This window comes from Rhinoraja longicauda, chromosome 17 (genome assembly GCF_053455715.1).
Source record: "Rhinoraja longicauda isolate Sanriku21f chromosome 17, sRhiLon1.1, whole genome shotgun sequence".
Taxonomy (NCBI): Eukaryota; Metazoa; Chordata; class Chondrichthyes; order Rajiformes; family Arhynchobatidae; genus Rhinoraja; species Rhinoraja longicauda.
This window is the reverse complement of record NC_135969.1, coordinates 35,307,905-35,322,626: the sequence shown is the minus strand read 5'-3', so window position 1 is coordinate 35,322,626 and position 14,722 is coordinate 35,307,905.

Here is a 14,722-nt window from a genome sequence, read left to right as displayed (position 1 = left end):
TCATTGATTTTAACTCAACATAAGGAAAATAAATAATCTGAAAGGCTTACAACGGAGTGTTTCTAGGTATTTCAAATTCACTTTGTTTAAGGAGAGCTTCTTATGGTATTGTCACCAGTGATAGTAGATGATTAAACCATTAATTTCCCCGATAAAACCAGTGACTTATCTTCAGGCAGTACAGCAATATGATAATTGTCCTTATGATTGGGTAGTTGGCACTAGTTGTACTGTCTCATTAACTTCCCTTATTGACACCCCTAAGGCATTAAGGTTTAATTCTATGATATTAGAGCAGCTATGAAACTGTTTTTTTGGCATCCAAACTCAAAATGTGTGTGATAAAACAATGGTTTGGCAGCATTGACAGTGTTAGGGAATCTAACGGTGTTGAATTTAATCAAAGCAGTTGGAAGATTGTTCTGATGCTAGCAAAGCAGCTTCAAACAAAATGGATCAATTAAGACCCCTGATGCTGATTGCATCTTGAATTCTAATCCAAAGTTATGAATTTTTCAATGCAATTATCAAGTTACTAAAACATACTTTCTGTACAATGGATTATCAAAATTCAATTTCTTGGCACATTTTATTTTGTTGATGGAGATCAAGGCACCAGATTGTAAAGAACGGGCTATTGTATTAAGGTTACTAAATATCCCTCACTTTGAAAAAAAGAACAAATTATCTTTAATGTTTTAACTCTCGTGAAGAAAATCAAACAAAACTTTGAATATCAATTCTGCAGGCAACAAAGAATCAATTTCAAAATGACTTTTTGTAATCGGTGCATACTGTATTACTGGCCTCACAGCAAGCACCTCTGTTGATATGTAGTCTGTTACATATCACAGGAAGAATATTAGGAATATTTGTCATTTCATGCATCTGCGGGACTAGCACATAACACACGTTTATTTGAAAACAATTATAAAATGAGAAAGTATTCTTAAGTAAGCCAACACTGAGAATTCATTCCAGGTTGACTCACATTGTCATTAATATATCCTGTATAAATGCACATTTTTCACATGAATCTTAAAAATAGAAAATATCAGAAACACAAATGAACCATCTAGAAACCCTAAGTGTTTTCAGGGTTAGTATATTCCGACATGTTATTCAGATATCTTTAATATTAACCTTCACTTTCAAATAGATTGTGCTAATACTGCCAAGTAAATTGGCACAGATGATGGAAAAAGGCATTTTGCATAGTAACAGAATGACAAAATAAAGCTTATTTTTATTTGATCGCTCCCTCTGAATACGCAATTCTTCTGTGTTGGCAGTTTCAAATTACTAAACCTAAATCAAATTGCAGATGAAATAAGACCTCAAGGAAACAACGCAAACAGTTCATACAAAGGCTGTACTCAAAAGTTTCAATTGTAACTCAGTTTGTAGCATTTTCACTTATGAGTCAGAAAGTTTTAGATTCGTGTCATGCCAGTGATTTGAGTTGGCATTCAAGTGGAACAATAAGGGAGGGAGTGCTACACTGCAATTCCATAGCACCCTCTAAGTGGTGACACAGGTGGATAGTGTAGTGAAAAATGCATTTCATATGGTTGCCTTCCTAAGCCAGGGCTATGAGTATGTGTTTATACTTATACACATATGAGTAAGTGTAGCATCTGCTACATGACATCGGGACATCGTGTAGCAGATGCATAAAACCTTGGTTGGACTGCACCGTGAGTATTGTGCACAGTTCTGGGCACCACATTAAAGGAAGGACATGGCAGCAATAGAAGAAATACGGAAGATTTTCACCAGGATGCTGCCTGAAATGGAGGACTGTAATTATAGAGAGAGATCAAATTGGCGGGTTTAATCTTCGCAAGAAGCAGAGGGATGCCTTGATAGATTATTATGAGATTATGAGAGATATTGATAAGGTAGTAAAAAATATTTTCCCATTGCAAAGGAGTCTAAAACTCAGCAAAGGGTTCAGGTGAGAGGGGAAAATTTTAAGGAGATCTGAAGGATAAAATTTTCATACAAGGTAGTGAATATTTGGAATGAGCTGCCAGAGCAGGTAATGGAAGCAGATACTATTACACCATTTAAAAAGCATTTGAACAGGTACTCAGACATGAAAGGAGTGGGGGGATATGGGCCTAATGCGGGTAAATGGGATTAGTGTAAATCGGCATCATGGTTGGCATTGAAGAGGTAAGCCTAAGGACCTGTTTCTGTGCTGTATGCTTCTTTGATTCTATAATTTGGAAGAACTGGAGGTGGCACTCTTTCAGAATTCCTCTCATGGTTTGATTAATATATATTTTTTAAACGGGGTATTTTCGCAAGTGCTTTTTGGGTAGCTAGCTGAACTCAAATTGATATTTCTTAAATTGCAACAGCAACTTTTATTTACGAAGCACATTTAAGAGAGGAAAAATGTCCTGAGCTTATCACTAGAGATTTATTGAAGGTATTATTTTTGAATCATTATTTCATGCGAAGCAGACTTATGACCAAAGGTGCAGTAAAAGAGATGAGTTTTAACAAGCTTTCTTTAGTTGGATTAAGTATCTGAACTGGGCGACACGGTGGCGCAGCGGTAGAGTTACTGCCTTGCAGCACCAGAGACCCGGGTTCAATCCTGGCTATGGGTGCTGTCCGTTCAGAGCTTTACGTTCTCCCTGTGACCACATGGGTTTTCACCGGTGCTTTGGTTTCCTCCCATATTCCAAAGACGTGCAGGTTTGTAGGTTAATTGGCTTCTGTAAATAGTCCCTTGTGTGTAGGATAGAATTAGTCTGCAGGCGCTCGTTTGTCGGTGTGGACTCAGTGGGCCGAAGGGCCTGTCCACACACTGTATCTCTAAACTAAACCAAACTAAAGTTTCACTAGTGTGCAACAATTATAACCATTACAATAATGTTATTATTGTTTTGAGAGTGAAAGATGCTACATCACTTCAAGACTTACTTTGTTTTCTGGGAATTATGTGCGCTCTATTCCGCTGACCCTATATTATGTAAGATTTAATCATCCATTATATATTCTGATCTATTAATACATTGATAAATGTAAGACTGTGTATAGTTTATTATTCATTTAAGGGTGTTAAAATATATTGATCTCATCTTCTGCCTATTAACATTTGTCTTACTTATCAAATGGCACAATTGTTTTTAAACTGCTTGATTTGGTTAGACATAAGATTAGAAAATAGATTCAGATGAATTCTGCGAAGATCACTGACTCAATATCTGGAAAACAAAGGGTGGAAAGAAGTTGGCCGGCGAACCTTTAAACAGCAAATAAATATCCTTCCCTTCCAAAGAAGTCAGGAAAAACAATAAAACGGCGCATTGTTTGAGCTGTTCACCCCTCCCATAATCAGGACACTTTCGAGTGCGGTGCTCACAAGCGATCAAACTCCTGGAAGTGAGATATATATGGTGATTATTCCAGTAAATGACAGATTCCAGTGGAGCTTTTCACTGCCCTACTTCACACAGTAATGTCCGTGAAGAACAGCCAAACCTCACTGTGTAGGAAGGAACTGCAGATGCTGGTTTACATCGAGAAGATAGACTCAAAAAGCTGGAGTAACTCAGCGGGACAGGCAGCATCTCTGGAGTAAAGGAAAAGGTGACGTTTCGGCTCGATACACTTCTTCAGTCTAAAGAAGGGTCTCGGCCCGAAACATCACCGATTCCTTTTCTCCAGAGATGCCTCCTGACCCGCTGAGTTACTCCAGCTTTTTATGTCTTTCTTTGGAACAAACCGTACTGGATTGATCGACTAAAACCTTGATCGATTTCATTTTGAATTGGTCATTTGATTACATGTCTAGAGTTATTATACTTGTAACATTCTAATATTCTTACTTTAACATTCTATATCCCAAAGATAACTGGATGGAGATCTAGCTAGGTAATGTTTTTGAAATATGTTAGTGGCGTTACTAATGCTTAAGCACCATGGTTTCTCAGCATGAGAAAGTTGAGGCAATAGGCCTGTTTCCATGCTGCATGGCTCTATAACTCTAAACCATGCAGGGCCATTTGTTTTTTTGATAATGACTTTAGACTTTCGAGATACAGTGTAGAAACAGGCCCTTCAGCCTACTGGGTCCATGCCAACCAACAATCTCCCCGTACACTACCAGTATTCTTCACATTAGAGATAATTTACAATTTTACCAAAGCCAATCAACCTACAAACCTGTACGTCTTTGGAGTGTGGGAGGAAACCGGAGCACCCGGAGAAAACCCACGCAGTCACAAGGAGAAAATTCAAACTCCGTACAGACAACACCCATAGTCACAATCGATCCCAGGTCTCTGGCGCTGTAAGGCAGCAACTCTACCGTTGTGCCACTCTGTCGCCCTTGCTTGCAATCCAAAATAAACACAATATTTTAACTAACTCTTAAATGCTATACCTGCATTCTGAAAGGTATTCTCATTATACCTGCGTGAAAGGTTAAGGAGAAAAGGCAGGAGAATAGGTCAGCCATGATCAAAAGACGGCGAAGACTCGATGGGCCGAATGGCTTAAATTGGCCCCTATATTTTATGGTCTTATTTAATACTCATTTACCAATTTTACAGTTCACTGTCATGGAAATGATAGAGCAATAAAACAGAATTAAACCAACCAGCAATTAATGATGGTTGCAAGAGAGACATGAATTACCAAGGGAACTAGAGTTAAACATATAAATGCTGATGAATGGGTAGGTGAAGTTTCACAACACTGTTTACAAGTACCTCAGTGTCAGCAGTATTTGTAATGTTCAGCAGATAACCTGATCCGTTATTTTGTTTGTCACAGTTCCCCATTCCATTTTGGAAGATGATTTAATAGGCTACCTGCAGTCAATGCGAGGTTAATTACTCCCCTAGTCTCGATCTGAATCTGCAATGTGTAGAGAACACTTGTGTCTGCTCTCGGAAGCCGAGCTCCACTCTATCCTCAATCAATCACTGAAGCATAATAGAAGATGGGCTTCACACTCAACATCTTCAAAAACAAAGGTCTTCTACCAATTGGTTCCCGCCAACAATATAGGATCATGGCAAGATCCAGGAAAACATGTAGTGTTCATCGCATTCATTAGGATTAACAAACTCATCAGGAAGGCTGGCTCCATTCTGGGGGCGTAGTTGGATTCATGGGAGGCGGTCTTGGAGGGGAAGATGTTCCTCAAACTGCGGAGCATCCTGGACAATACAGTTCACCCCCTCCATGACACATTGGTCAACCTGTGGAGTACCTTCAGCAGGACTGGATTAACCTAGTGCAGGGCCTGTAGCTAGGCTTGCCATCTTCCTCATTTCCAAATACGGGACAGTTTGTGGATACTTTCGTCGCCCTCATCGTCCAAGTCCTTTCCGCTCGCCTCATGGAGGTCCAGCAGAAGATGGTTGATGTTTCGGGTCGAGACCCTTCAGAAGAGTCTCGACCCGAAACGTCACCCATTCCTTCTCTCCCGAGATGCTGCTTGACCTGCTGAGTTACTCCTGCGTTTTTTGCTGCGCCCCACGTGATCTCACCCAGCCAGCGACCGTGAGCTCCCGCTCCACCAATGGCGGCCGCCCAGGCTGAGAGGCGGGTTGCTACGCAACCTCCATTAGGCGGCATCTGGGCCTACTCTGTCCGAAGGTAGACAAAAAATGCAGGAGTAACTCAGCGGGCCAAGCAGCATCTCGGGAGAGAAGGAATGGGTGACGTTTCGGGTCGAGACTCTTCCGAAGGGTCTCGACCCGAAACGTCGCCCATCTTCTGCTGGACCTCCAGGAGGCAGGAGGCGAGGACTTCGCCATGGACGATGAGGGCGACGAAAGTATCCACAAACTAAAGGAGAAGGCGAAGAAGAGGAAGGGCCGAGGATTTGGCTCCAAGGAAGGCGCTGGATCCAGGCTGTGAGAAGACTACGACTCCGTGGAGCAAGACGTCGACGAGCCAGGCCCTCAACGCTCGGTGGAGGGGTGGATCCTGTTTGTGACCGGGGTCCGCGAGGAAGCCACTGAGGAGGAAGGACATCCACGACAGGTTTGCCGAGTGCGGTGAGATCAAGAACCTGCACCTCAACCTGGACCGGCGCACCGGCTACCTCATGGGCTGCGCTCTGGTGGAGTACGAGGCCTACAAGGAGGTGCAGGCGGCCATGGAGGGTTTGAACAGGTCGGGGCTGGCCGGGCAGCCCATCAGCGTGGACTGTGGCTTCGTCAGGGGGCCCCATAGGAGCAAAAGGCGGAGTGGACACAGGAGAAGCCGGAGCCCGGACCGGAAGCATCACTCAGCCGGGACGGAATGCGGAGCGACCGGTGGGATGGAACAATGGGAACCGAGACGTGCCCGCAGATCGCCATGCCCAAACTGAGCTGTGCGTTACTGGGGCCGTTTAATCTCAGTCGGGACTGTCATGGGGCTCGGGAGGCAAGGGTAAGGTTGGCTTGTGCAAAACAACACTCAGAAATAAAGTATTTTCATTTTTTTTTAATTCTTCAGTCTGAAGAAGGGTCTTGACCCGAAATGTCGCCCATTCCTTCTCTCCAGAGATGCTGCCTGTCCCGCTATGTTACTCCAGCATTTTGTGTCTACCATCGATCTTAACCAACATCTGCAGTTTTTTTCCTACCGTGTTCGGGCCCACAGCGCCCCCCCGGGGCTAATACGGGACAATTTAAAGTTAAATTTGAACAAAATTATTTATTCGCGTCATGTTATTAATGACGTCCGTAATGATTACGTAGCATGCAGCATATACAGCTCCCTCGACATGTAAACATCAAAGTTGTCAGATCGTGAGATGCCGATTTCAGCAGACAGCTTGCAAGCATTTAGTGCGGAGCCCCCGAAAATACGATGGGTGCTGGCTGTACGGAGTTTGGACGTTCTCCCTGTGACCACATGGGCTTTCTCCAGGTGCTCCGGTTTCACCCCACACTCCCAAGACATCCAAGGATTGAAGGTTAATTAGCTTCGGTAAAAATTCTACATTGTCCCTAGTGTGTAGGCTCGTGCTAGTGCAGGGGAGTTGGTGGTTGATGGGGCCTCGGTGGGCTGAAGGGCCTCTTTCCGCACTGTATCTCTAAACTACAGCATGGAAACAGGCCCTTCGGCCCACCGAGTCCATGCCAACCATTGATCACTCGCCCAGCATAAGTTCTATGTTATCCCACTTTCACATTCACTCCCTGCACACAAGAGGCAATTTACAGTGGGCAGTTAACCTGCAAATTTGCACATCTTTGAGATGCGTGAGGAAAAACCGGAGCACACGGGGGGAACCCACACGGTCACAGGGAGAATGTGCAAACTCCACACGGACAGCACCCAAGGTCAGGATCAAACCTGGGTCTCTTGCACTGGGAGACAGCAATTCGACTACCTGATTCACAGTGCTGCCTCCTAAGGAAAAGTGCATTTGAAGGTTGAAACCTCATAGCTGCACTTCTCATGGTCAGCAATGAGCTCTGCCTTCCTATGTGCTTCTGAGTCCTGGTCTATCTAGACCAGGCACCTCAAGACAATGGAGCAAAAACACCATGTATATTTTTTACATGTAGTTGTCATATAATATTTCAATAAACCAACATTACCTAGGAAGCAACTGCACATGCTGGTTTAAACCAGAGCTGGACTCAAAGACTGGAGTAACTCAGCGGGACAGGCAGCATCTCTGGAGAGAAGGAACGGGTAATGTTTTGGGTTGAGACCCTTGTCTGAAGAAGGGTCTTGGCCCGAAACATCACCCATTCCTTCCCTCCAGAGATGTTGCCTGTCCCGTAGTGTTACTCTAGCTATTTGTGTCTAACCTATTGCTTATATATTTTGTATATCATATTTTTTAGTATTTTCTAGATATTATTTAATCTATAGTTATTTAATCACTCGTTAATTTAATTTAACTTTGACACATTATTTAGTTCATAGTAATAAAAAAACATATTTCATTCTCACAACTGCAAGGTTACATGTAAAACTACATACATATTACATTTGCAGAAGCAATTTGTGCAGGCTGGTGGGTCTTTACTGACTCTTGCTGATTATAACTCAGGATTTCCTGTAATTCTTTGAGGATAGAAACATTAAAAAGCATGATATATAATCGTGATTTTATTTCTAGCATATTTTGCAGTGACTGCAAAATAAACAAAAGTTTCTTAATAAAACACAAATAAGTGCAAATCATACATGGAGAATATAACGGAAGCATGTCATTTCATTGGAAAATCAGGAAAAATAAATGCAGAATAGATGTGGGTTTTGAGTTTCATTTTAAACTCTTGCTCATTGAATCTTCTTCTTGGTCCACATTTCACCGTGATGTGCAGCTGTCTAATATCTGTTGGCAATGTTAGATGAAAGCATTGGTAACGCAGCAAGCAGGATGGGATGGCGATGGCAGCCAAGCCAAAGAAGCAGAGCCTTTTTTGAGAAGGCTCCGTTCCTTCAACGTCTGCAGTAAGATGCTGCGGATGTTCTACCAACCGGTGGTAGCCAGTGCCATCTTCTTCGCTGTCTATGTCCTGGGCAGCCGCGGACGCCAACAGGATTAACGAGCTCATCAGGAAGGCAGGCTCCATCCTGGGGGCGGAGTTGGATTCATGGGAGGCGGTCTTGGAGGGGAGGATGCTCCTCAAACTGCGGAGCATCTTGGACAATACAACTCACCCCCTCCATGACATGCTGGTCAACCTGAGGAGTACCTTCAGCAACAGACTGGTTCCACCAAGATGCAGTACAGAACACCACAGGAGATCCTTTTTCCCTGTGGCTATCAAACTGTGCAACTCCTCCCCCTTCAGTCGCGGAATGGACTGACTCTGGTGCCTTACAGTGCCAGAGTCCCGGGTTCGATCCTGACCATGGGTGATGACTGTACGGAGTTTGTACGTTTTCCCTGTGACTGCGTGGGTTTTCTCCGGGTGCTCCGGCTTCCTCCCTCATTCCAAAGATGTGCAGGTTTTTAGATTATTTGGCTTTGGTAAGTTGTAAGATTGCCCCTCGATAGACACAAAAAGCTGAAGTAACTCAGCGGGTCAGACAACTTCTCCGGTGAAAAGGAATAGGTGACGTTTTGGGTTGAGACCCTTCTGGAGACCATTTCTCCAGATGTGCTGTCTGACCCGCTGAGTTACTCCATCGTTTTGTGTCAATCTGTGGTTTAAACCAGCGTCTGCAGTTCCCTTCTACACATAAAAACTGTCCCCAGTTTGTGTAGGATAGTGTTAGTGTACAGGCTGATCGCTGGTCGGCGTGGACTCGGTCGGCCGAAGGGCATGCTTCCGTGCTGCATCTCTAATCTCTCACAAAACAATCTTAGAAACAATTCAGAAACACAAGGGGAATAATCTGTCTTGAACACCGTCAATCGATTTGCATTTTGTATCACTGTTTCCAGAAAGTGTCCTGCAAAGAATTTTGTACGGCACAACTGAGTTCTTTGTACTGCTGTAATAGCTCGATTTCCTGTCACTAAAATTAATACCACCCATGCCAGCACTGTGTGATACAGACAAGCATTTTTATGCTTCATCAGGTCTGGTCTTTCCTTTCACTTCCACTACCGCATTAATAGCGTCTTTCACATCATTTCTATTGTGTGGTGTTCGGTGTCATCTCACCACTGTACATGACTTTCAAATCCTTCTCACTTAAGTTGCCACTAGCTATTTCTTTGGGCCAGGATAGAGGTGACCCTTTCATCCTCCAGCATACTAACCGGCACACTTTCGTGTTGTTTTGCCACAAGCAATCAGACTGGATAACAACGATGCAGGCTAGGTACGTGTAAATCATCACACGGTGACGCAGCGGTAGAGTTGATGCCTTACAGCGCTCACAGCGCCGGAGACCAGGGTTCGATCCTGACCATGGGTGCTCTCAGTACGGAGTTTGTACGTTCTCCTTGTGACCTGCATGGCTTTTCTCCGAGATTTAATGGTTTCCTCCCACACTCCAAAGATGTAGGTTAATTGGCTTGGTATAAATGTAAATCGTTCCTAGTGTGCGTAGGGTAGTGTTAATGTGTGGGCATCGCTGGTCGGCACGGACTCAGTGGGCTGTCTACCCTATCTGTGACTCATAATTTTATATAGTTATTTTCAGGTCTCTCCTCAAACTCTGACATTCCAGAGAATACAATCGAAGTCTGTCCAACCTCTACTTGTACCCTTTACCCTTTAGCCTTTACCCTTTAGTCCAGGCATCATTCTGTTAAATTGTTTGTTTTGGTGATTGGATTCATTTAGACATAAAAATAGTGGTGTGAATGAGGAAAGAACAATGTAGATAATTATACGTAGCTGTGAATTAATAGATTGTGATTTTAGCATTAACTTTGCTGAATTTTGCTTGATTTCAACCTGTCAAAAATATATCAGAGTTGTTGTTTGCAGCAGAGGCAAAATAAGATGGCTTAACATCAGAATCGGAATGATTTAAATATAGCTCTGGGATAAATGTTGCTCAGGACCAAATAGCTATCCATCTATCCTAAGTCGGCTAATGGTATCTTTCAGAGACACAAGAAAGTGCTAAGACAGGAATCTTAAGCAAAACGCCATTTCAGGTCCTGAACACTCTTCAGACTCCTTGTTCTGCCTGATCTGCTGAGTTACTCCAGCACTTTCAGTCCTTTCGTGTAAACCAGCATCCGTAGTTCCATGTTTCTCCTTCTTCAGATCAATCTGAAGAAGGTTCCCGACCCTAAATGCCATCTGTCCCATTCCCTCCACAGATGCTGCCTGACCTGTTGAGTTCCTCCAGCTTGTTCAGTTTTGCTGATTGGGGTCTTTCACATTCAAGTGGCAGGTGATGGGAGTTTGATTGAATAACCTCTGTGGAAGGTAATGCAATACTTCCAGAAAGCAGTACTCCTGAGGTGGACTGACCATAATTGTGCACAATGGAAGCATAACTTCCAATCTTGTATGGACTTTATATCAAAGTCTTGCAGGCAGCAAACCCCATCCTTACTTTCAAAGCCCAGCATAATCTCAGTCTGAAGAAGGGTCTCGACCCGAAACGTCACTTATTCCTTTTCTCCAGAGATGCTGTCTGACCCGCTGAGTTACTCCAGCTTTTTGTGTCTCTCTTCGGTTGAAACCAGCATCTGCAGTTCCTTCTTAGACATCTCAGATAATTCACTCGAGCCTCCATTCACTTTGTCTTTCCCTAATTTTTATTTTACTGTTTGGAAAATAATATCAACCAAATATTAAGACAAATACAGATGGTGCAAATCACTTGCTCTCATGGTTCATTTGCTCTGTCTCCCAAAAACCTCATGCACTAGCGACCTGTTCTATTGTGTTTTTTAAAAAATATTCGGAGGGAATGGAAGAGATTTTGGTGACTGCCACATCATCCCATCTTTGGACAGGAGATCACCTCCTTACTTCAGTCATGTCACATTGCTGATGAGAACATGTCTATTAGTTTTGACAGATCAATCATCTCATCAAACAAAACAAAAGGTAGAGAATTTCATGCCTCCTTCTTTGAGCGGCCAATTAGTTTTCATGCAGAACCAGAAAAGCTTCAAACGGAACACGATCAGATGCAAATTCCCCTTGGCACCCCGAAAGTGCTCGCTTTCTGCTTTTCAAATAAATAAATGAACATAACGCAATTTAAAATTGATTACAAAAATAAAGGTCATTTTCCCCAAATCAGTTCATAGCTTTCCAATGTACACACAAGGAACTGCAGCTGGCGGTTTACAAAAAAGGGCACAAAAGACCTAAAACTCCAGCACTGTCTTTGCTCATAGCTTCCCATTCCTGGAAAAATTTAGTGATTGTTCCTCACAAGTGCGCTTACTAGTGAGAACTAGCACAACGAGGCAAGACAACTAGACTGAGCTTTTGTCCGCACCAGATATTGCCACATACGCAGAATGAGTTCCTGGATCGTTATCAGAAGCAAAGATCATGGCTGAGTAAGTTAATGTCCCTACTGATACTTAACAATAGCTAAAGCTGTTCTCTTCCTTCCCCTCCCAAACAAAATAAATATTTGTCTTCCTACTCAAACACGCTGGCTCCTTGCTGAGGCAAAGTCCCAAGGCAGCTGCCCACCAATTAACCCAGATGCTATTTTTTACAAACTTCAGCTGATAAAAAAAACACTCACTAATGAGGAACAAGAAAGCCAGGCAAATGCCAATAAATAGTTAAATCCAAATGATTTTTTTTGTTCTTCCCCAGCTCAAAGTTTGAGAAGCTTCCACGTTCTTAGCTTTGCTTTCTGATCTGTAAGGGGTCTGGTTCTGGTTCTGGTTGATTACTGTGCAAACACCTCACAAGGGGTTATCTCGCCAGGTCGGAGTGAGTAGAGTAGTGATTACATTTTGAAGTGGGCCTTTTTGACCAAGTTGAGGAGATCTGGTTGTTCAATCCCCTTATTAAATGGTGCATCAGTGCAGTCAGAATGTTTTCTTCCTTCCTTAGACTTCGATTTTTCCAAACACTCAATTGAGGAAGTGATTAATTTGCCACACCTAAAGCCCATATTACGTCACTTCAGACCCCAATGCAGGTCTGCCACCGATTTTACGGCACCATTGGTTTCAGCGCCAAGCCGTATTATCCGTTTTGTCAGACCTACAGAGGTTACGGCCTCGGGGTGGGGGAGGGGGCTTTTCCTGTGCCGTTCTGTTCTGCCGAGCAACCATCATTAATCACTTTCAGTGTATTCTTACATCTTGAGAATTATAAAAGATAATTTCTAAAAAGGGTAATGGAAGACAAAGCAAAAGAAGAAACTATAACATGAAGCGAACACTACCAATTTAAAATTAGGATGCAAGTGCAGTATTGAATGCCTCATTATGGAAAATACATTAAAACTATCATGAGTTTATATTGGCTAAGATTTGAACCTAGAGTTGTGATGAGAGAGTTCAGTTCAGTTCAGTTCACTAGCAGGCGTGTGAATTTTCCGCGTTTTCGCGGATTTCTGCGTTTTTAAAATCAATTTTCTGCACTTTTTGCATGATTTCCGCGTTTTTCATTTTGCCAAATAAACGGAGAAATCGGATCGAGAAAAAGAAAGAAAGCATAAATAAACGATGTATAGACTTGTAATGAAAACTAGGGTTCCGCTAGAGATCGTTAGGGGTTCCGCGAGAAATCCCCCGTGCCCTGGAATTCTCCCCGAAAATGTGACACCTCAGCTGGGCAAGGCAGCCAATCTCGACCTCACCGGTACTTCCATGGCCAATTTGTCAATTTGGCCGCTAGAGGTCGCTGGGGGTTCCGCGAGAAATCCCCCGTGCCCTGGAATTCTCCCCGAAAATGTGATACCTAGGCTGGGCAAGGCAGCCAATCTCGACCTCATCGGAACTTCCATGGCCGATCGGTGGATTGAATTTGCAACCTGCGGCCGGGGTTCTGGAACTCCAGCCCAGCTGGAGACAGCAAATCTATCCTTGGCCGGCTCGATAAACCAGCAAAGCTCTGAAACCAAGAGTGCCAGAAAATCAGTGGTGGAACTGAAATGAGTAAATATTAAATTTAAGTGCAAGATTATATAACTAAATTAATTAAGACAGAGTTAAAATATAAAACAGCAGAAAAGTCAATTACCACCTTTTTGGGCTGATTATCAATTAATGTGCGAATTTACTTCAAAATGTTATTACTAATACAGTGACATATTCACATTATTTCGTAATGTCTGTTTTTACTTTGAAATTAACTAAAAGAGGCTTGAAACTGGTAATTTTGTGTGTAAATTTTCAAAGATTTTCCACTTTTTTGACCCCCGCTGTACGTCTTGTGTAAGTGCTCAGCTCTTTTCCTCATTTTTTTACCTCACTCACATGCCTGAACTAGTCAGCAGAAAGACAATACATGACTACATTCGAGTCATTTATAGTGTATAGACACATGATAAGGGAATAACGTTTAGTGCAAATTAAAGTCACTAAAGTCCGATCAAAGATAGTCCGAGGGTCACCAATGAGGCAGATAGTAGTTCAGGACTGCGCTCCAGTTGTGGTATGACGGTTCAGTTGCCTGATAACAGCTGGGAAGAAACTGTCCCTGAATCTGTAGGCGTGCGTTTTCATACTTTTATACCTTTTGCCGATGGGAGAGGGGAGAAGAGGGAGTGGCCAGGGTGCGACTCGTCCTTGATTCTGCTGCAGGCCTTGCTGAGGCCACGTCAGAGTTTGATATATCGGGACTATTTTCACTGAAGGAGCGAAGGGTACGGTGGAATTTAATGGGAGTTTTAAAAATGATGACGTGTTCTGGTAGAGTGAATAGCATCGGGCTATTTCCTTGGGTTGGGTAATTGGTGACAAGGGGTCAAAGATTACCCAAGCAGAGGAAAGTTAAAAATATCACTCAGACAGTGTGAGAGGTTAGGAGAAAATTCTTCTCACAGCAGGTTGTTGAAGCGTGGAATTTTTTTGCCACAGGCAAAGACCATCGGATCTTTTTAGAGAAAATAGGATAAATATTTGAAGTAGGGAGGGAAACAAAGCTATGGCAAGAGAATGAAATGGTGCAATAAGCTTTAGATTGCTTTAGCAAGAGCACAATCAGTCAAGTACCCCTCACCCTTGCACCAGAAACTTCTTTGCTTCAACTGTGTTGCAATTGTCTCAGATTTCTGTAAACGGTGCTATTTTATAAACACACAGTATGCAGGGAAATGTTGTAATGTAAGAGAGTATTTGACAATGAGACTGAAATCTATTTTTTGTGCTGGTACTAATCTCTGCTGAGAGACACTT